The sequence below is a fragment of the Schistocerca cancellata genome, chromosome 1 (assembly GCF_023864275.1).
Source record: "Schistocerca cancellata isolate TAMUIC-IGC-003103 chromosome 1, iqSchCanc2.1, whole genome shotgun sequence".
NCBI lineage: Eukaryota > Metazoa > Arthropoda > Insecta > Orthoptera > Acrididae > Schistocerca > Schistocerca cancellata.
This window is the reverse complement of record NC_064626.1, coordinates 378,663,766-378,685,774: the sequence shown is the minus strand read 5'-3', so window position 1 is coordinate 378,685,774 and position 22,009 is coordinate 378,663,766. Positions and strand designations below refer to the sequence as shown.

At 41.1% G+C, this 22,009-nt stretch overlaps 1 protein-coding gene across 1 annotated transcript in view; it reads right to left on the bottom strand.

Annotated features, from left to right (window-relative positions):
• The window catches only part of LOC126177474 (serine proteinase stubble-like), a 382,648-nt gene that overhangs the window by 290,760 nt on the left and 69,879 nt on the right, over nucleotides 1–22,009 (bottom strand). The window lies entirely within an intron of this gene.

Sequence of the window (22,009 nt, the reverse complement as noted above, 5' to 3'; positions counted from 1 at the left end):
CTCAAGTAGCGAATGTTTAATTATAACCACGCTGTATTTGCAGCGCAAGCCGGCGGCCAATGGAACTACGATTCAGTGCCTGCAGTAAACGTGCCAGACGTTTTCTGTCAGTTTTTATCAGAAGTTCAGTGCACGAAATCCTTTTTTTTTTCTTTTAAAGAAGTTCCTTCACATTTTCCAGTCAGTGAGGAAAAATTACAGATACCGTAACGATACAAAGTTCCTTAGTTCATCTACACTTACTTACTATATCTGTTTTCATACTGAGCCGTGGCGCCATTGAGTTAGCAGACTGTTCTGTCTGGCGCCACTGGCTCAGGTGTAGTATCGACTATCCCTCTTGCGGCCCCATTGCCGATCGTATGTGTGGGTTGTGTCCTTAGGTCTTTGCTTGCCGATATACAGGGTGAGTCACCTAACGTTACCGCTGGATATATTTCGTAAACCACATCAAATACTGACGAACCGATTCCACAGACCGAACGTGAGGAAAGGGGCTAATGTAATTATTTAATACAAACCATACAAAAATGCACGGAAGTATGTTTTTTAACACAAACCTACGTTTTTTTAAATGGAAGCCCGTTAGTTTTGTTAGCACATCTGAACATATAAACAAATATGTAATCAGTGCCGTTTGTTGCATTGTAAAATGTTAATTACATCCGGAGATATTGTAACCTAAAGTTGACGCTTGAGTACCACTCCTCCGCTGTTTGATCGTGTGTATCGGAGAGCACCGAATTACGTAGGGATCCAAAGGGAACGGTGATGGACCTTAGGTACAGAAGAGACTGGAATAGCACATTACGTCCACATGCTAACACCTTTTTATTGGTCTTTTTCACTGACGCATATGTACATTACCATGAGGGGTGAGGTACACGTACATACGTGGTTTCCGTTTTCAATTACGGAGTGGAATAGAGTGTGTCCCGACATGTCAGGCCAATAGATGTGCAATGTGGTGGCCATCATTTGCTGCACACAATTGCAATCTCTGGTGTAATGAATGTCGTACACGCCGCAGTACATCTGGTGTAATGTCGCCGCAGGCTGCCACAATACGTTGTTTCATATCCTCTGGGGTTGTAGGCACATCACGGTACACATTCTCCTTTAACGTACCCCACAGAAAGAAGTCCAGAGGTTTAAGATCAGGAGAACGGGCTGGCCAATTTATGCGTCCTCCACGTCCTATGAAACGCCCGTCGAACATCCTGTCAAGGGTCAGCCTAGTGTTAATTGCGGAATGTGCAGGTGCACCATCATGCTGATACCACATACGTCGACGTGTTTCCAGTGGGGCATTTTCGAGCAACGTTGGCAGATCATTCTGTAGAAACGCGATGTATGTTGCAGCTGTTGAGTGGTACCCAAGCGTCAACTTTAGGTTACAATATCTCCGGATGTAATTAACATTTTACAATGCAACAAATGGCACTGATTACGTATTTGTTTATATGTTCAGATGTGCTAACAAAACTAACGGAGTTCCGTTTAAAAAAACGTAGGTTTGTGTTAAAACATATACTTCCGTGCATTTTTGTATGGTTTGTATTAAACAATTACACTAGCCCCTCTCCTCACGTTCGGTCTGTGGAATCGGTTCGTCAGTATTTGATGTGGTTTACGAAATATATCCAGTGGTAACGTTAGGTGACTCACCCTGTATATTCGGAGTTCACTGGCCCGAGAGGGAGACACGAAGTTTGGAGATTGGTGGTGGCGTCGCCACAAGAAGTAGTCGTGAGGCCCGAGCGGCCGAAGCCACGAGCTGCGCAAGGAGGGCCTGCGCAGAGCGAAGACACCGGAGTACTTCACCGGGGTCAGCGCCGACTACAAGCGGTAGGCCGACATTTCGTCGCTTGGTTGGCAACATTCGTGTCGGACGACCGCTCGTGGCCTGGCTGCCCTCTTCTACTCGGCTTTCATCGGCACCACTCAGTACCCGCTGCGACGGGTCGTGAATCCATGGAAGTGCTTGCTGATAAAGGGGAGTAACATTCTGCAACCCTCGTGGTGATTTGTGTCATCCTCTACCTGCCCTCCTTATTATTTTCTGGTTTGTACCCGACCCTCAGAGTTTTACTCGCTCGGCTCTTTGGTCATAAATATAGGCAGTAACATTGTACTAAGACACTAGTTTCCGTTGGAAAATTTGTCCTGCTATTTTATTGTCTTTCCTTTCTGGTTTCTACCCCATCATTAATGTTCTAATTAATCAGTTTTTGGTCGTAAATACAGCCGGAACAATTGTACTAAGGCACAGGTTGCCGTTAAAAGAAAGAGGGGCCTTATGGTTAGATTTAGCTGCTAACCGGTTCACTTCTTTGACTATAATTGCATTTCTCAGTCATTAGTTATAATCTGAACAACCTGTTGTACTAAGCTATTCGTTTCTGTGTTTGAAAGACCGGCTCATTATTGGTGTATTTTAGCTGGATCTTGTAGTTCCGCCGAGTGAATTCTCTTGTAATAAGTGTTCACAAGTAAAGTTTTAAGACGTTCCTTCAAAGCGGTCTTAATAACTGACAATCAGTTTAACTATGAAAATATTAACAGCCAACTGTCTTGAGGGTTTTAGTCAAAATAAAATTGCAGTAGGGACTTGTTGCCTATTGAAATTAAGAGTTGGTTACTTTGAAGTAAGCCTTATCATTGTCATATTGTTTGCTAATCTGTTTAACCTTTAAGCACAGGTGCGCATCTTAACCCTGAACCTTTCGAAATACAACTTTCAAATTAAAGGTTAAGTCATCTGTTTTGTATAATTGAATCACTCTTGTCATCAATGGTGCTTATATAGTTTTCATGTGTTGCAGAAGGGCATTTAATAAGGCAGACTGTGTCCAGCGCGGTAGTAAACACTGCTGTTTCACCAGATAATGGGCGGGCTGCAGGTCCGGCCGTATTGTAATCGCTGCCATATTGGTTGCTGTTTTACAATACAGCATTTCAGATTTATTTTGCAAAGATTAAAAGCTTATTCAACTTAAGTTTTAAGGTCAAAAGAATTTTGCAAATTTGTTCATTTTGTTAAAGAAAATTTTATGGTTAAATGTTTCGATTATCTGTGAAACACAGTTGATATATATTATTAAACAGGTTGTATGAAAAGAAAGTTATATTGGTGGGTCCTCCCTTCCACGTTTTCCTTAATTCCAGCAAGTATCACGTATCACATACATCTGTAACAACAGGAAACTAACGAGTCATATTATGTTACTCCCTTTTAGCATTCTTCAAAATAAAAAGTTGAAATCGAAATGGAACTCCTTAGAGACAGTTGCAGAGAAGAATTAAAAAAATAAAAAAGAAGAAAAACCTTGGCAAAATGAATTCAGGTGATGCAGAGAAAATTCTATCGAAATGCAGTTACACTTGGCATGGTTTCAACGCATGAATTTCGTAAAAGATATTTTAATTCCAAGAGCTATGCACAGTTTCTGTCAGTGGAAACAGAACCAGTGATACAAATGATATTATCTCAAGTTCAAAATGGTTCAAAGGGCTCTGAGCACTATGGGACTTAACAGCTGAGGTCATCAGTCCCCTAGAACTTAGAACTACTTAAACCTAACTAACCTAAGGATATCACACACATACATGCCCGAGGCAGGATTAGAACCCGCGCCTAGAACCGCTCGGCCACTCCGGCCTCATTATCTCAAGTATTTTTGCCTGTCACTCTGTCTGGATCACAAGTTGAAGAATATCGTTAGAGAGGTCGTCATTGTCTCCAGTGGACGAACCATTGACACTGCCACGCACCACATCACAAAAAAAGAAAGGAACTAGTGAGAAAAATAAGGAGAATTTTGCAGCTTGAAAAGGACAAAATACCTCTGATGAAGGCACAGAAAGATATTACCGAACATGGTGACGTTAATTACTTCCTGGTGTGTCTCAGCAGTCCAAAAACCAGCCTTCCTCTCCAGAAGCAAACATTTTTAGAACTTAAAATGCAATAGCTTGACTGTAATGAATTGGAGGCAGTGAGTTCTGTACAAACTTCTACTTCAAAATAATGATGGTGCAGTAATTTATCTCACCTTATCGTTGTACACAATTTTTCTGTTCTGCTATGGTCCTGCAAAACTGTCTCTCCTGTTCCGAAATTTTATCTTGAATGTTCTGCAGCGCATCATGAAATGTATTATCGTTCATTCTGTAACACGAATAAAACTTTTCAGGAAAGTTTTGATGTTCATACAAGGAAAAAACCATCGTACATGACTGGCACTATTTATGAAATGAGCGCATAACCTGTTATTTCTTCTGTGCTTCCAACTCGATGAGTTACTGCGCTGTCAAAACAATACCAATAAAATAATGAAGTCCTTGTTTTGTATGATAGCACAGACTGGCTGTCAGTGAACAACTGATGGCCGCACCTGTGTTTTCTATGCCTTCGAAGAGTGAGGATTCTCTGGCACCGACACCCGGCAAGGAAGAAAAAAAAATTACACGCACATATGCATCGATTGACAGTAATTCATTAACCTACCCTACAGCGTTTCAGGATACGCCTAATGTGTCCACTATTCTTTCTGTTAAAATGGGCAAATCGAAATGGAAACTCTTTAGAGACAGAGAACAGAATTTAAAAATTTACCAAGGTGACATCAAGCAGCTGACGGAAAAGTCCATAACACGAACTTCAACTTGCCATTGGCTACATCATCTGAATTTCCTAAAATAAATATTGCTCCTAAAATAGTTAAGCAGAGTCCTTCGAAATTGGAGATGTGGTCGATCTAAAGCTCATAATCATTTACAACTTGTCATACTACATTTCACAGAAATACGGAAGTGAAAATTTCAGAAATGAACAGCCTGCATATTAGTCAACTTAGATGTAGAAACATCTATAAATATAATTGTATCTTTTAGCATCTCCAACTAGAAAGCAAATAAGTAGAATGACATAAGGTTTCATTGTAGTCCATCCACAGCAGTCTTATCTTAGATTAATTTAATCTTCTTTTCCATTTGCAAATGAGAAATGTTCGTTGTAATAACTGTAGGATGCGGCCAACAAATAATTGCTTGCCTTTTATTATGTAAAGCGTGGCCCAATGTAAAACCGTAGCAGATGATTGTCCAGTGTTATCGGTCGTTACCATGGGAAAAAATCGTATATATTTGATTGATGATTGAAATCACACGAGGGTCCGATCTAAGCCTACACTGATCGCTAGTAATTTGTTTTGCTATTCTGCAGTGTTTGACACCACGATAAACTCATGTGAACGTGTAGGCTTGCGATCGTGTCACTGACGCCACTACATAACTCGCATTTACTTGTGAAAGGAGTCTGGTAACAGGAATCACTATCGTTTCAAAAAGTCCTTTGTACTTTTAGCTATATTTCATTCGCAATAATGTATATGATCTAAAATATACTGAACGGTAATTTGCATGCTATCAGACATTTTCAATACAAGATTTGTAAATCAAGTGCATGTGCTTGAGAAATAGCGTCAGTTCACAATGACTGAGATGGATTATGAAAAGGTATATGATTTATTAAGGAGATAACGTACCAAACTACCAGTACAAAAATCAGATTTTTTAACAGCATGCCTTCTTCGAAATCGAATGAGAAATATTTTGGAACTAAAACAGCATGCCAAATGAAAAAAAAAAAAAAATGGTTCGAATGGCTCTGAGCACTATGGAACTTAACTTCTAAGGTCATTAGTCCCCTATAACTTAGAACTAGTTAAACCTAACTAACCTAAGAACATCACACACATCCATTCCCGAGGCAGGATTCGAACCTGCGACCGTAGTGGTCTCGCGGTTCCAGACTGCAGCGCCTACAACCGCACGGCCACTTCCGCCGGCAGCATGCGAAATGAAAAGTAGGTAGTTTCTTTTTTCACAAGGAAAGTAAAGCTTTTAATGAAAAAATAAGTCCTTAAGAGGATGTGGCGTAGTCTTATATACTGCCGAGAGTTTTTATAATGTGAAGCTAGGAGATGTGGATTCCCCCCTTTCCTTCCCTCCGCGCGGCCTGGCAGAGAGGGTAATAAACACAGTCGCGGTGGCTTCAACCGGCTAGCCGTGGACCTGTCCAGTACATCCCATTCCGGCTCGTCCCAGCACACAGTGTGAATGCTGCATTAGGTTACTCATTTAGGTTCAAGAAGCATTTCTGTGATACTAATGTGTTTTTCGAGCCTACCTGTAACAAGTCTGGCAACACGCCTTTGAATTGCGTCGACGTCTTCCATCAACCCGAGCTTGTGGGGATTCGAAACACTCAAGCAGTATTCATGTACTGGTGTGTTATACAAGGTGTTTCACAATTCATGTTACACACTTCTAAAGGGTGCAGAGGGGACATGAGATCCCAAATCCGGAAACGGTTCGTTTCCATGTTACAACAAAACAAGAAGACATCCAACGATAGCACCACACTCGTCCCGGCACCCCACCCCGTGCGCGAGTGTGGGGAGCAGCTTTGAAATCTTGAATGAGAACCCCCGTTTTCTATTCCTAATTACCATTCTACGGCAAAATCTACATACATTTTGTCCGAAGTATTTTCTTCATTTCGCCACAGATGGCGCTGTAATTGGAGAAATAGAAATGGATATACAATCATAATTTACCACACATATCGAACAGGGGACTATTCGACGCGCCACCGTGGCCGTGTAGCAAACTACGACGTCTCGTTAACAGGCGGTGCACTGCGACCGGAGCTCACGTATCGCGCAAATGTCGAAGAGACAGGGGCAACTCCTTTATGTGTGGTGGCAGCGTACAGACCGGCGAGAGGAAACGAAGCAAACATGTTACAGGAGACGCTAATGAAATAGCTGTAGTACTGGCAGTGCACCTCAACACACGGATAAGCGCCCGGCAATTACACCGCGATTCCGTTATATCCGTAGGTAGTACTGTCACAATACGGTATTGTCATAGGTGTCAAGAACTTCATGGCGCCGATTTTCATAACCGGGTAATGTTTTGTTAATTGGCACGTCAAAAAGTGCAAACAACCCTCTCGTTCTTTACAGAGGTACTTTTTCCGATGTCGTAGCGTTAACCGGCATAACATGTCTAACTTTTGAAGATTTTGTTCCATTGTGTCTAACTTTTGAAGATTTTGTTCCATTGCGTCTAACTTTTGAAGCTTTTGCTTTGTTTGTCTCTGATTTTGTTCCATTGTGTCTAACTTTTGAAGCTTTTGTCCCATTTGTTGCATTAATTGTAATAACAATGCACTGGTGTCTGAAACATGTTCCTCAGTGCTTTTCGGCAGTGAATTTGCACCGCAACATTCACATTTTGACAAGCTGAAAATTTGTCTTGACTTATTTGAGAAAACGGTGAGGACGCAAAACCTGAATCTACAGTATTTGTAAAACTGTGTCCTGTCATTTCGGATTCCTGAGGCGAGTTGTTGCCGACCGATCGATCGATAATGCTTCCCTGTTCACAACCTGTTTCACTGCCTACGCCATTGTTTGCCGCCCGCTCCATTTCCCTATGCACAATTACCAAATTACTATGTTGAACACTAGTTAATTCATTACACGGTGGCGCTAACACACTGCTTTCGTCTTCACTGTCATTTCTCAGTTTACTTTGGAGCCTAGTATTACGTTTTTCACACGCCATTACTGTCACAATATTTCACACGATAACACAAAAAGACACAATTTGAAGAGCAAAAATAAGAGAACACATTAACATAGAACTGAAAATAATATCTAGTTAATTGCAAGCGCAGCTGCGAAATACTTGGTGCAAATCTACATGCATGTCACAACTGTTTTACTGCGCAACAATGAAAAACCACAACTACCAAGGAAATTCTCTCTATAATTACGCGCTAGCAATAAACAAAAGCTACACTAAATACACAAACTACAAGAAAAAATCAGAAGATTCCAGTGAGGTATCCTAGGCTAAGGGTCGACATATAAAACGACCCCTTTCAAAAATTATACAACACTGTGCTTAAACTGACACACAATATTTTTAGCGCAACGCAATCTGACTTTCAGAAATCCCTACAAAAGAATGGCCCTGACTAACATTAATCTATACCTTTCACAAATCACTTACCTCACCGAAAATCTCCGTTACTCGAACTACTGCAATACAGTGAGCGCCACTACTGCCAGCTAAATAAAAGATTCAAACTACTGAAGGCACTAACTACTGATAGGCATAGTTAGCAAATGAAAGATTTTAATAGAGAACAAACAATGTATTTACCGTAATATCATCAAAAGTCATAATATATGTAATTTCAAAAATCCGCCATTTCCTTCCACACATCCACCACTGCTGGCGGCTCACCTCTAACTGCGCAACGCTATGCGCTGTTAACATCCAGCTGCCGCTGCCCAACACTACAATGGCAGACAACAATGCAAACTAGCACACAGAGCGCTACGTAACGTTGCCGATAAGAAAACATAAACAGCCTACTTACATATATACAACTTTACACATCGGTACCATATTTCTCCAACACAGAATTACACAGCCACCTGATCATTTAACTGAGAGATAAACTTTTTTTTACTACGGCAGTGACAGATGTTTACGTAATTACACCGTTGGATAACTTCACACTTACGAAATTGTATTTTGTCTGTACTTTGTGAACTGTTCATATTTTTTCGGACCCATTGTGATATAATGAGAGCTTTGAATGATATATTTGGTATGGGACACGATTTTTAAAGTACGTTTGAGGCAGATGACACTTTTGACATGAGCAGAGAATTTTTTTTAATTATTGGAGGAAGCTATGACGATTTTGAGAGTTGACTGAGATGTTATGATATTATTACGACGACGATGTGTATTATGCTGTTGAGGTATGAGTGTGATCAATAAGCCGATGTTATATGAGGAATTTGATTATGCTACGTATTTATTATGATGAAATATTGAAGAAGTGCCGACGAATATGTATATGTGTAATAAGGTAAGGAATAATGAGTAGTGGTTAGGGACTCTGACTTGTGATAAAGGATGTTGGGAACCAAGAATCGTACTTTAAGAGTTATGAAATGTGTGTAAATGCGTGAATGTATCACAATGCCGGCGAAAATTATTGGCCACTGTCCAAAAACAATTTGTAAAATTTTTGTGGGGAGCATGGGGGCTATGTAAGTAGGCTGTTTATATTTTCTTATCGGCAACGTTACGTAGCGCTCTGTATGCTAGTTTGCATTGTTGTCTGCCATTGTAGTGTTGGGCAGCGGCAGCTGGATGTTAACAGCGTATAGCGTTGCGCAGTTAGAGGTGAGCCGCCAGCAGTGGTGGATGTGTGGAAGGAAATGGCGGAGTTTTGAAATTACATATATTATGACTTTTGATGATATTAAGGTAAATACATTGTTTGTTCTCTATTAAAATCTTTCATTTGCTAACTATGCCTATCAGTAGTTAGTGCCTTCAGTAGTTTGAATCTTTTATTTAGCTGGCAGTAGAGGCGCTCACTGTATTCCAGTAGTTCGAGTAACGGAGATTTTCGGTGAGGTAAGTGATTTGTGAAAGGTATAGATTAATGTTAGTCAGGGCCATTCTTTTGTAGGGATTTCTGAAAGTCAGATTGCGTTGCGCTAAAAATATTGTGTGTCAGTTTAAGCACAGTGTTGTATAATTTTTGAAAGGGGTCGTTTCACATGCATTACTGGTGTACAGACGGTCCCCACTGGCTACGGCAAATTGACCGTCAAAAGCCGTTGGTCGGGTAACGTAAGGTGTGGCATCACGGGGAACAAATTGATTGATCCGTATTTTATCGTCGTCACGGTGAATGGGTGCAAATATCGCACTTTTTGGGGCAGGAACTACAGGTGCTTGCCCTGGACGTTCGACAAGGTATGTGGTTTCAGCGTGACGGTTGCCCAGCGCATTACGGAATTGAAGCACGGGGGCTATTAGGTGGTGTTTACACTTGGTTGGTGGATCAGCTGAGGTCGCCCTATTAATCGGCAAGCTAGGTTGCGGGATTTGTTGCCGGTTTTCTTTCTGTGGGGATGTTTAAAAGATAAGGTGTACCAGCAAGTGCCAACAGGCCATGAAGACAAGATCGACAGCATCAGAAACGCCTGTGCTGACATTCCCTCAGATATGCTTCCGTCCTATGTAGGGTCATTTGAAAAGCGGATCACTAAGAGTATTGAAGACAAACTGCAAGACGGTACGACGTTTTAACACTTGTTCTAACTGGAAAAGTAATAGCGTTCGTCTCGAGCCATGGTCACAGTGGCGCGTCGAGTAGTCCCCTGTTCGATGTCGGAGGAACAGAACATTGCGAATGGGGTTTCCAATTGCAAGCTATGAAATATTGGCCCGTCCTACACTTGCAGCGTGGAGGTGGGGTCCCACGTGCCACCGGATATGCAAGGCCATTGAGCAGCATGTCGTAAATTACGATGGTGTACCCTTTTCCATTCCTCCGATTACAGCGACATCTGTGACGAAACCAAGAAAATGCTTCTGACAAAACGCATGTAGATTTTGCGTAGAATCGTAATCTGCAATAAAAAAAGGGATTCCCATCGAAGATTTCGAAGTCGCTCCCCGCCACCCATGCGCGCGGTGGGGTTGGGGCTGTCAAGTATGGTATCGTATACTATCATTGGATGTCCCCCTTCCGAAATAATTATAACTTTTTTTGACCCGATGTATAGTTTTCGAGATATTTCGATGTCTTCAGTTGAAATGAACACCCTGTATGTTTAAGTGGTTCTGCAGGTATGAAAAAACTTGAACAAGACATGTTAGCCTGAAGAGCTGCATATACCAATCTTTGAACTCATGCCTACAACAACAACAAAAATATTGCTGAGGCTAGCTGATGTAGTCTAACGATGTTGTGACTCTGCTGAGCTAAACGAATACAGCGTGGTCTGCAGATTGTAACCTGAAAATCTAACTGATTGTTTATTTGTACAGAGAAGTTGTCTGCATATTGCGTCAGTTGGATGAGCGGTCCTCTGTTGATGTCGTTTACATAAAAATTATACAGTATTAGCGAGAAAGTTGGACGGCATAAACAAAAGCAACAGTCCTTCTTTTGTGCTACTGATCTGACTGTTTTTGTTTTCAGTAACCATCTTCTTATAGAAAATTGGCAAACGTTGACATACATGTCAGATATTTTTGGGCTGTTCTTTCTTTCTCATCGTGGCTTGTCACAGGCCTTCTCCATATCTACAGCTACATCTACATCTGTATGATTACTCTGCAATTCACAATCATGTGCTTGGCAGAGGGTTCGTCGATTCTCTTATTTTATTAAGATAATCATTTCTCCCAATGTAGGTGGGCGCCTACAAAATACTGTCATACTTCGAGGAGAAAGTTGGTGATTGAAATTTCATCAGAAGGTCCTGTTGCAGCGAAAAACGCCTTTTTTGTGATGACTTGTAATCCCAATTCGCGCATTATATCCGTAGCACCCTCTCCCTTATTTAGCAATAATACGATACGAGCTGCCCCTCCTGGAACTTTTTCGATATAATTGTCAGTCCCATCTGATGCGGATCCCACACCACACAGCAATATTCTAGAAGAGGGCGGACAACCGCAACGTAAGCAGGCTCTTTAGTCAACCTGCTACATCTCAGTGCTCTGCCAGTAAAGCACAATCTTTGACTTGCTTTCCTCACAACATCATCAATGTGATTGTTCCAACTTAAGTTATTCGTAATTGTAAGCCAAACTATTTAGTTGAGTTAACAGCCTTTGGGTCTGTGTAACTTATCGCTTAACTGAATTTAGCGAATTTTTTTAGTGCTCATGTGGATGACTTCACGCTTTTCATGATTTGGAGTCAGTTGCATCCCGAAAGCCCGCTATTTTGATATGCTACGACTGAATTGAAGGCGTCGGCGAAAGAAAGTGCTAATTCACAAGAGCGATTTTGCATTATTTCGTGTTGTTTATTTGATTAAATGCAAAGACAAAAACGGAAATAACATAATGCGAGTTAGTTTATGTGGGAGACAGTTCTTTCTATCTGTACATGTGGGGCTACTTGTTCCAAGGATGTGGTGCACTCGGAAACACAGCGGATAGCGCGATCTAAATCGTTAGCAGTTTCTTCAGCCGACCCCTTCAATTATTGTAAGCTATGCATAAGGGTATGTCTTTTCCACACATCAGAAAATAGTTTTTAGTTTCTTTTACCACTGACGATTACAGGAGTACTCAAGTCTTGCGTTATCTCGTTTCCTTTGTACCTCAGTGCGTTTCTCTGCGCTTATACGAAAGATCGTGGCAGCAGTCTTCCGAGAAGGCGGCCATCCTGTCTAGGACGGGCGACGAAAGCTACGTTTCAACACCAGTTATGTGTGTGTAATCCCGCCTGTGACGCTGTGCATCTGCCGAGACGTCGCGCCGGGAAAACTGGCGGTGTCCCGAGATAGCTGCTCGTGTCACAACCACGTCAGAAATCTTCGTATCAGGAAAATTTTTCACTGGTTCAAGCCTTTCAGGGGAATTTAGATGTTATTCATGCCTTAAGGCTGTAAGGTCCATAAAAACCGTATGTGGCTCTTTTAGACGACATAAACGAAGGACATCTCTTTTTGTTCCCATCATTCATTCACTATGCACGTTGGTCTCTTGTAGAACCTGATTTTTCTAAGACAAATACCAACGAGCTGCAATATTTTTGGCGGAGATTTCCTATACTCCTGAAAGTATTGGTAGCACTCAACTGATAGGGACGGGACTATTTTCGATTTTCTGGGAGAATGTTGTCCATTGTGCTTATGTATGAATGTGAGTGTGTGTGTGTGTGTGTGTGTGTGTGTGTGTGTGTGTGTGTTTTAACTAGAGTCAAAGTAAAAAATACACTCGTCTTGAATAAAGCGAGAGAGACAAGGTTCTATAACAGGAAATTGTATCAGCAGCGAATTTCTGGCCATTAAAATTGCACGTCGTAACACGATGTAAGAGGCAACCAACCAGCATCAAATTAGAATGATACGTAACGTATGCTTGAACATGCAAACAATTAGCATTTCGCCGGCCGGTGTGGCCGAGCGGTTCTAGGCGCTTCAGTCTGGAACCGCGCGACCGCTACGGTCTCAGGTTCGAATCCTGCCTCGGGCATGAATGTGTGTGATGTCCTTAGGTTAGTTAGGTTTAAGTAGTTCTAAGTTCTACGGGACTGATGACCTCAGATGTTAAGTCCCATAGTACTCAAAGCCATTTGAACCATTTCAATTAGCATTTCAGGGCAACAGCGTATAATAGATTGGAGTACGCCATCTATATTCTGTATATAATGCAAGACGACATTAGGTAGTGAGGTAGTGGACTTCTAATTTCGAAGTTGGTTGGTTGTGAGAAAATTATTTCATGCCTCATGTAAGAAGGAGAAACGGCTACTGGCGTATATCGGGATTCCACATTGGCGGGGTTGTCGTTTATCAAGGCTGAAGTTTACCGTTAAAATTTTTCTGCTCGCGTTGATCGGTGTTCCACAAGTGGCACACAAATACGAAAACTTGGATTAAGGAGGACCATACGCAACGCCATGCATAATCTCATCGGCCGCACGCGACTAGCGCCTGAGAGGACAGATTTATTGTTCGCTCTGCTGTTCATTGTTATACAGCCATGTCACGTAACTTGAGCTAGGAAATGGGTTTGTTTGCAGCAAGACATGTACCTACGAGACAGTGTAACGACGGTAGGAAGTTGTATGAACTTACAGCACGATGATCACCGTTACGGTTTCCCCTGACGCTGCAGCAAAGAGAAGCGCGCCGACATTGCTGCGCCCAGTGACAACACTGGAGACAGGAGTGGCAACAGCTTGTCTTTTGTCTTGTCAGATTAATCCCGGTTCTTCATACAGCACAACGAAACACGTTCGAGTGTGGAGGATGGAGGCTCCAGGGAGAACGAAAGTTGTCAGATTATAGTCGTCATCATCATACAAGTCGAGCACATAGCTTGATAGTGAGTGTTGCCATGCGCCGCCGCGACAGAGCCTTTGTTGCTGCTAGAAATGGCAGCTCTTTGTACCAAATTTCATACCTACAAATTTAACTCTTCTGTAAATGGTCACGATGCAATCATTTTAAATACTTATTAAGTTAACACTATTTAGTCTGATTCGTCCCACATCATATCGATTCATCTACATCTACATGATTACTCTGCAATTCACATTTAAGTGCTTGGCAGAGGGTTCATCGAACCACAATCATACTAACTCTCTACCATTCCACTCCCAAACAGCGCGCGGGAAAAACGAACACCTAAACCTTTCTGTTCGAGCTCTGATTTCTCTTATTTTATTTTGATGATCATTCCTACCTATGTAGGTTGGGCTCAACAAAATATTTTCGCATTCGGAAGAGAAGGTTGGTGACTGAAATTTCGTAAATAGATCTCGCCGCGACGAAAAAGTCTTTGCTTTAATGACTTCAATCCCAATTCGCGTATCATATCTGCCACACTCTCTCCCCTATTAAGTGATAATACAAAACGAGCTGCCCTTTTTTGCACCCTTTCGATGTCCTCCGTCAATCCCACCTGGTAAGGATCCCACACCGCGCAGCAATATTCTAACAGAGGACGAACGAGTGTAGTGTAAGCTGTCTCTTTAGTGGACTTGTTGCATCTTCTAAGTGTCCTGCCAATGAAACGCAACCTTTGGCTCGCCTTCCCCACAATATTAACTATGTGATCTTTCCAACTTAAGTTGTTCGTAATTTTTACACCCAGGTACTTAGTTGAATTGACAGCCTTGAGAATTGTACTATTTATCGAGTAATCGAATTCCAACGGATTTCTTTTGGAACTCGTGTGGATCACCTCACACTTTTCGTTATTTTGCGTCAACTGCCACCTGCCACACCATACAGCAATCTTTTCTAAATCGCTTTGCAACTGATACTGGCCTTCGGATGACCATACTAGACGGTAAATTACAGCATCATCTGCGAACAATCTAAGAGAACTGCTCAGATTGTCACCTAGGTCATTTATATAGACCAGGAACAGTAGAGGTCCCAGGACGCTTTCCTGGGGAACACCTGATATCACTTCAGTTTTACTCGATGATTTGCCGTCTATTACTACGAACTGCGACCTTCCTGATAGGAAATCACGAATCCAGTCGCACAACTGAGACGATATCCCGTAGGCCTGCAGCTTGATCAGAAGTCACTTGTGAGGATCGGTGTAAAAAGCTTTCCGGAAATCTAGAAATACGGAATCAACTAATAGTGAAAATGAGACGCTTGGGACATGTAAGCAACTAACTAACTTAAAATTTTCTAAACGTGTTTTTCCGTTGCACTTTGAGTTTGTGTGTGTGCGTTCGTGTGTGTGTGTGTGTGTGTGAGAGAGAGAGAGAGAGAGTGAGAGAGAGAGGGGGGGGGGGGGGGGGGAAAGGTATGGTGTTAGCTAAACTCCGCTTTCGTCCCTTTTCTGCATTAGTCTTAATACTCATAAAAATCGTTGCCCCTCTAGTATATGAGGATAAGCCCTTCAGCGCTGATTTTTCCTCGTACTTTGTAATATTCGACGAACAAGTACAGGTATCAAGGGGCAGATAACTTCCAAAAACCAAAGGTCCTAACCATTTCCTGAACTTCGGTGTCTGCTAGAGTCTTCACAGCAACGCTTTAATTGTGTCAACATTCTGTGGACGTTGTTTACAGTCGAGAGAGATCATAGGGGCGAAATGCGTGGATTTCCTTCAATACGTGTGTTTTAGTCTTTGAAAGTACAGTTCACGTGAATACGACAAAGCATATCTTGACCGACTGCCCGTCAAATGCCTCCTATGACGTAGAGATTCTGAAGACAGCATATGTACCACCTGTAAGTGAACACATTCCTACAGCATTAGTTTGCGTGAATTATGACTTTATTTTGTAAATAGGAGAAGCGCGATTCACCTACAGTCTTTTGTCACAACTCCTCCTTGTAGCCTTTCTCTTGAAGCTGTTTACCATGTAAGCATCGTTGTAAGTGCATCTAAGGAGTTGGGTGGTAATAATAGTGATCTCTACTCCTGTCTATGTTTCATTTATAGAGCATCGTTTTTGTCATTTATCATAAATGACACAAAAAGTTTCTGTTTCGCAGTGTAATTTGAGTTTGAAGGAGATCAGTTTGGTGAAGTGTCGATTTTCTTGCCGACCACGTGTCAATACGCGCAGATTTGCACACCACAGAAAAGTCTGACCTTTGCAATCTAAATTTACAACACGAAGTCTGATCTATATTACTCAATACCATGCAAAATTATTTGTTGAATCGTATTTACTACAAAAACGGCCCACCGTCACCCGTCACCAAATGCATCCGCTCGCCAACAACAATTCTAAGCCTCACAACCACAAAGCGGGTGATAAAATTAATTGTGACAGACATCCGCATATAACGCGTCTATATAACTTCGTTCAGTAATGATTTTTATGTTTAATTCCCGCAGTAGCCACTATGACTCATTCTGGAAGAATGCCACATCAGCATTTTTCCTCAATTCTCAAAAAGATAATCATTTCAGTTTCTCTCATTACCTCTCTCTTTTTAACGACCGAGTTTCAGGCTGAAACCGGACACGATCGTAACCGCATGCTGGTAAGGGCGCTAAAATAAAAACGTGTGTTCAAGGATACAGGGTACTTACAAATTGTGGAAAAATCGAATTTCTTTATGACTTTATTAAATTCTATAGTCTTTCCTGATTACATTGATATATACATTATAGGGTTTCAAATGAAAAATAACCTATATATACCAAATTTTAAAGTTACGGTCATGTATGCCGTCACGCAATTTTATTTCTGTTACAGAAACCAGTATTATTTCGAAAAGAACTGTGAACTTTCTGTTTCCAGCGATTATACGAATGATTCATTGTGTGTTGGTAACAGTGCAGGTTTCTAGTGTCTGTAAATGATTATCATTGCTAGTATTTACTTTTCTTTAGCTGAAGTAGTTTGTTCACGTGTTACTGAATGTTTGTTGCCCAAGTGCTACGTATATTTGTGGAAGTACATATCATTCAGCGTGCAATAAATACGAACTATTCCACGCATCAAGAAATTCAATAAAAGGAAATTCCGTGGTAACCAGTTCACAAACAAAGCAAGCCACACTGTTGAAAGTAACCTGTGTATTAGTTCTTGAGGGAAGAAACTCCTACATGGCACGCCTCATGGTGATTCAAATTTTTGTTTTAACAATGCGCTGGTTGTTATGGATTTGTTGTTGTTCATGTGGACATCTTATCTTCCTTGAAAAAGGAAGTCGCGAAATGTAAACAATGTGATGGTGTAGACTGTCGGGAAATACCTGAACAACAAAGTAGCAAGAAGGGTTTAGCGTCAAAATTAGTTGTTCTGCGTATATCCTGCAAATCTACCTCGAAAGTGACTTCGAACATCGTGCGTAATTCATATGATGTGAATTTGAAGTTCTGTAAGCAATGCGTGCAATAGGAAAAGGAGAAAAGGGTGCTCAAACGTTTTGTGATTTGATGGATCTTCCTCCTCCTCCCAGTAGGTTCAGCAAGTACATAAAAATACTTTTATGCCTTGACGGATGTGTCTAAAGCATCTATGAAACGTGCAGTAGAAGAAACTGTAAATATTGGTGGAACCAGGAACATTACAGTTGCACTTGATGGGACGCGGCAACTTCGAGGATATCGTTCCTTGATTGGTGTTATAAGTGCTACTTCTCTGGATAATGGAAAAGTTGTTGATGTTAAGCCCTTATCTAAGTACTGCCATTCATGCCATGGGAACACTGAAGGGCATATTGAACATCAGTGGACGTATGGAGTGTGACGGAGATATTTCAGGGATCGGTGCCCGTTTATAACGTTAGATATACGAAGTACCTAGGCGATGGAGACTCTAAAGCATTCAATAAAATTAATGAGTTCAGTGTTTATGGTGATATCTTCATAATAAAACTGGAGTGTTGTGGACATGTGCAAAAGAGAATGGGTGCTAGATTGAGAAAGCTACGAAGAGAAATGAAAGGAAAGTTGCTATCTGATGGAAAATCTCTGTCTGGTCGAGGCAGATTGACAGAAACTGAAATAGGCTAGACCTTTTTCAGAGTTATTATGGACTGGCCATTAGACGAAATGCATCTCCGAATGATGTTACAGCAATGAGAAAAGCTGTATAGGCCACCTACTTTCATAAGTTGTCCACAGATGACTATCCTGTTCACGGACTTTGCCCTAAAGGAGCAGATTCTTGGTGTGGTTACCAAAAAGCAAAAGAAAGTGGTCAAATATACCATCATAAGCATTCTCTTCCTGAGCCTGTTGTGAATGAAATAAAATCAATTTTTATAGACCTGAGTGACACTGTTTTGCTTACAAGGGAACCTCCCCATCGCACCCCCCTCAGATTTAGTTATAAGTTGGCACAGTGGATAGGCCTTGAAAAACTGAACACAGATCAATCGGGAAAACAGGAAGAAGTTGTGTGGAACTATGAAAAAAATTAGTAAAATATACAAACTGAGTAGTTCATGTGAAAGATATGCCACATCAAGGAGAATGCCAAGTCAAGAGCGCCGTGGTCCCGTGGTTAGCGTTTATAGCTGCGGAACTAGAGGTCCTTGGTTCAAACATTCCCTCGGCTGAAAATTTTACTTTCTTTATTTTCGCAAAGTTATGATCTGTCCGTTCGTTCATTGGCGTCTCTGTTCACTGTAATAAGTTTAGTGTCTGTGTTTTGCGACCGCACCGCAAAACCGTGCGATTAGTAGACGAAAGGACGTGCCTCTCCAATGGGAACCGAAAACATTTGATCGCAAGGTCATAGGTCAACCAATTCCTCCACAGGAAAACACGTCTGATATATTCTATACAACACTGGTGACGACATGTGCGTCACATGACAGGAATATGTTGTCGACCCACCTAACTTGTACACTTGGCGAATGGGTAAAAAGATTCTTCTACCTTGCCCGATTTAGGTTTTCTTGTGGATGTGATAATCACTCCCAAAAAAGTGATGAAAACATAAGGGTTTGTCACATAAACTGAAAATAAAAAATTAAAATTTTCACTCGAGGTAAGACTTGAACCCATAACATCTCGTTCATTAGCTGCTCTCGCTAACCACTGGACCACGGCGCTCTTGACTTGGCATTCTCCTTGATGTAGCATATCTTTCACATGGACTACTCAGTTTGTATATTTTACTAATTTTTTTCATAGTTCCACAAAACTTCTTCCTGTTTTCTCGATTGATCTGTGTTCAGTTTTTCAAGGCCTATCCACTGTGCCAACTTATAACTAAATCTGAGGGGGGTGCGATGGGGAGGTTCCCTTGCTAGTAAATGTCTTCATGGGGGCACTCAGAACACAAATGAAAGTTTCAACCATTGCATATGGGAAAAATTACCCAAGAATGTTTTTGTAGGGCTAAATATATTAAAAGTTGGTGTACTAGATGCAGTGATATGTTTCAGTGATGGAGTGATAGGAAGGTTGGAAGTCCTGACAAAATTTAGGCATAAAATGTGGCTCTAATATGGAAGATCAATTGCTTGCGTGTGACAAACAACAGGTGCATGAAGCTGAAAGATTCGCTCTTCAAGTTACCGAAGAAGCAAGTAGTGCTAAAAGGAATGCCAAAATGAAGCCAGAAGATGAAGAAATGCTGCAGGATGAAGACTATGCATCAGGAATGTTTTGAGGCACAGTTTAATTGGAGTCATATCTTCATTCGCAATTTCCAGCAAGCTGTAGTTTTCAGAATTCAGGTACAAATATTTCCTAAAGTTTGTAAAGCATTGCTCTAATTTTTTTCGGTAACTTGCAATAGTCCATACTTATGTAGTAGACCGAAGCTTTATTGCAGAATCAACTAAATTATAGAAAACAAACATTTTTATTTGGAAAAAAATTATAAAAATTAAAATGTAAGATGTGATAGTTTTTTTATCCTTGTAATATACATAATAAGTGGAATTAAATAGGTCTTGTACCTAATCCATCATGTCATGCATATCTGGTAAAAATATGGTCCCCTTCAAGTGTATAACATTGGACTAAATGGTACCTCAATTTGAGGAAACGTTTTGGAAAAAATGCATCAATTTCTTTGTAATTTTTAATAACCCTAAGCAGGTTCAGAAATATTCAAACTACTTCTAATTTGTTTAGAAAGTGTGCTGCATTACCTGATAGCAACAAAAAAACTGTAAAACATATACATTATATACAGTGTCTGAAAGAAACAGGTGTTGATTTTTACATAATATTGAGCCAGAAAAGTACTCTGTGTCCTTAATATGTCAATCACTCTAGTTGGTAGACAGAATCCCTTTTTTGGTTTTTCCATTTTGTATTTGTCGTTCTTCGAAGAAAGAGTCGACATCCCTTGTCACATGTGGCCAGGCATTGTCCCGCTGTAGCATTACGTCCGACTTTAAAATTCCTCTGATGTAGCTGTTGCAAAAATCAAATGGCTCTGAGCACTATGGGACTTAACTTCTGAGGTCATCAGTCCCCTAGAACTTAGAACCACTTAAACCTAACTAACCTAAGTACATCACACACATCCATGCCCTTGGCAGGATTCGAACCTGCGATCGTAGCGGTCGCGCGGCTCCGGACTGTAGTGCCTAGAACCGCTCGGCCACTCCGGCCGGCGTAGCTTTTGCAGTTCACATTGCTCTCAATACAAAGTAGTCGAGATCACACACCGCGTTCAATAACGCCGCAAACAATCGCAGTGTTCTGTGGCATCCGCGCAATAAAAAATATTATTTTACGCTATGCAAAATAATTCGGTTGCTTATGAGTAGCTAATAAACATCTGAGTACATGCGAACTTGAAATATAAAACAAATTCAAAACTACTATTTTGCAGATACATTTGGCAGCAACAATGCAGTCTCCGAGGACGAAAAGTCTCATCAGTGTTCTTTATTTATTGGCTCTCTCAACTGCATAAATCGCAGACTCGTGCAGCGTCACAACATTAAGAATAGTCTTAAAAGAAAAAAGACACGTTCAAACAATGAGTACAATTCAGATTAATAGTTACAAATGAGAAATGCGTACACGTTAATTTACCTTAATTTTAACAATCCAATAAATCCGCAACACATACCATTACATGAATCGCTGTATACCTGTGTGTCGCACACCGCTCCAATATACGTGTATCTTGCGTATAATGCGTAATTTATGTGAGGAGTTATAGCTGTATCCTGCTCGTATTCTACTAGTGGCGATGCCAGAAGAGTGACACAACACTAAAATACTCGGACATCGTGATAGACAAATAATACACGAGATTCAATCAGCGATGATGTATAAATAGCTCAAACAGCTTCTATGATGCATAGATTAACTGCGGAACAAAATACATTAATATTCAAGAAAAATAGCAAATTGTGTTTGATATGTAGCAGTTCGCTTAACTGCTCATCAATGCACGGTGGAGATTTGCTGATAATTGTGCGACTGGATTCGTGATTTCCTGTCAGGAAGGTCGCAGTTCGTAGTAATAGACGGCAAATCATCGAGTAAAACTGAAGTGATATCAGGTGTTCCCCAGGGAAGCGTCCTGGGACCTCTGCTGTTCCTGATCTATATAAATGTCCTGGGTGACAATCTGAGCAGTTCTCTTAGGTTGTTCGCAGATGATGCTGTGATTTACCGTCTAGTAAGGTCATCCGAAGACCAGTATCAGTTGCAAAGCGATTTAGAAAAGATTGCTGTATGGTGTGGCAGGTGGCAGTTGACGCTAAATAACGAAAAGTGTGAGGTGATCCACATGAGTTCCAAAAGAAATCCGTTGGAATTCGATTAATCGATAGATAGTCCAATTCTCAAGGCTGTCAATTCAACTAAGTACCTGGGTGTAAAAATTACGAACAACTTAAGTTGGAAAGACCACATAGATAATATTGTGGGGAAGGCGAGCCAAAGTTTGCGTTTCATTGGCAGGACACTTAGAAGATACAACAAGTCCACTAAAGAGACAGCTTACACTACACT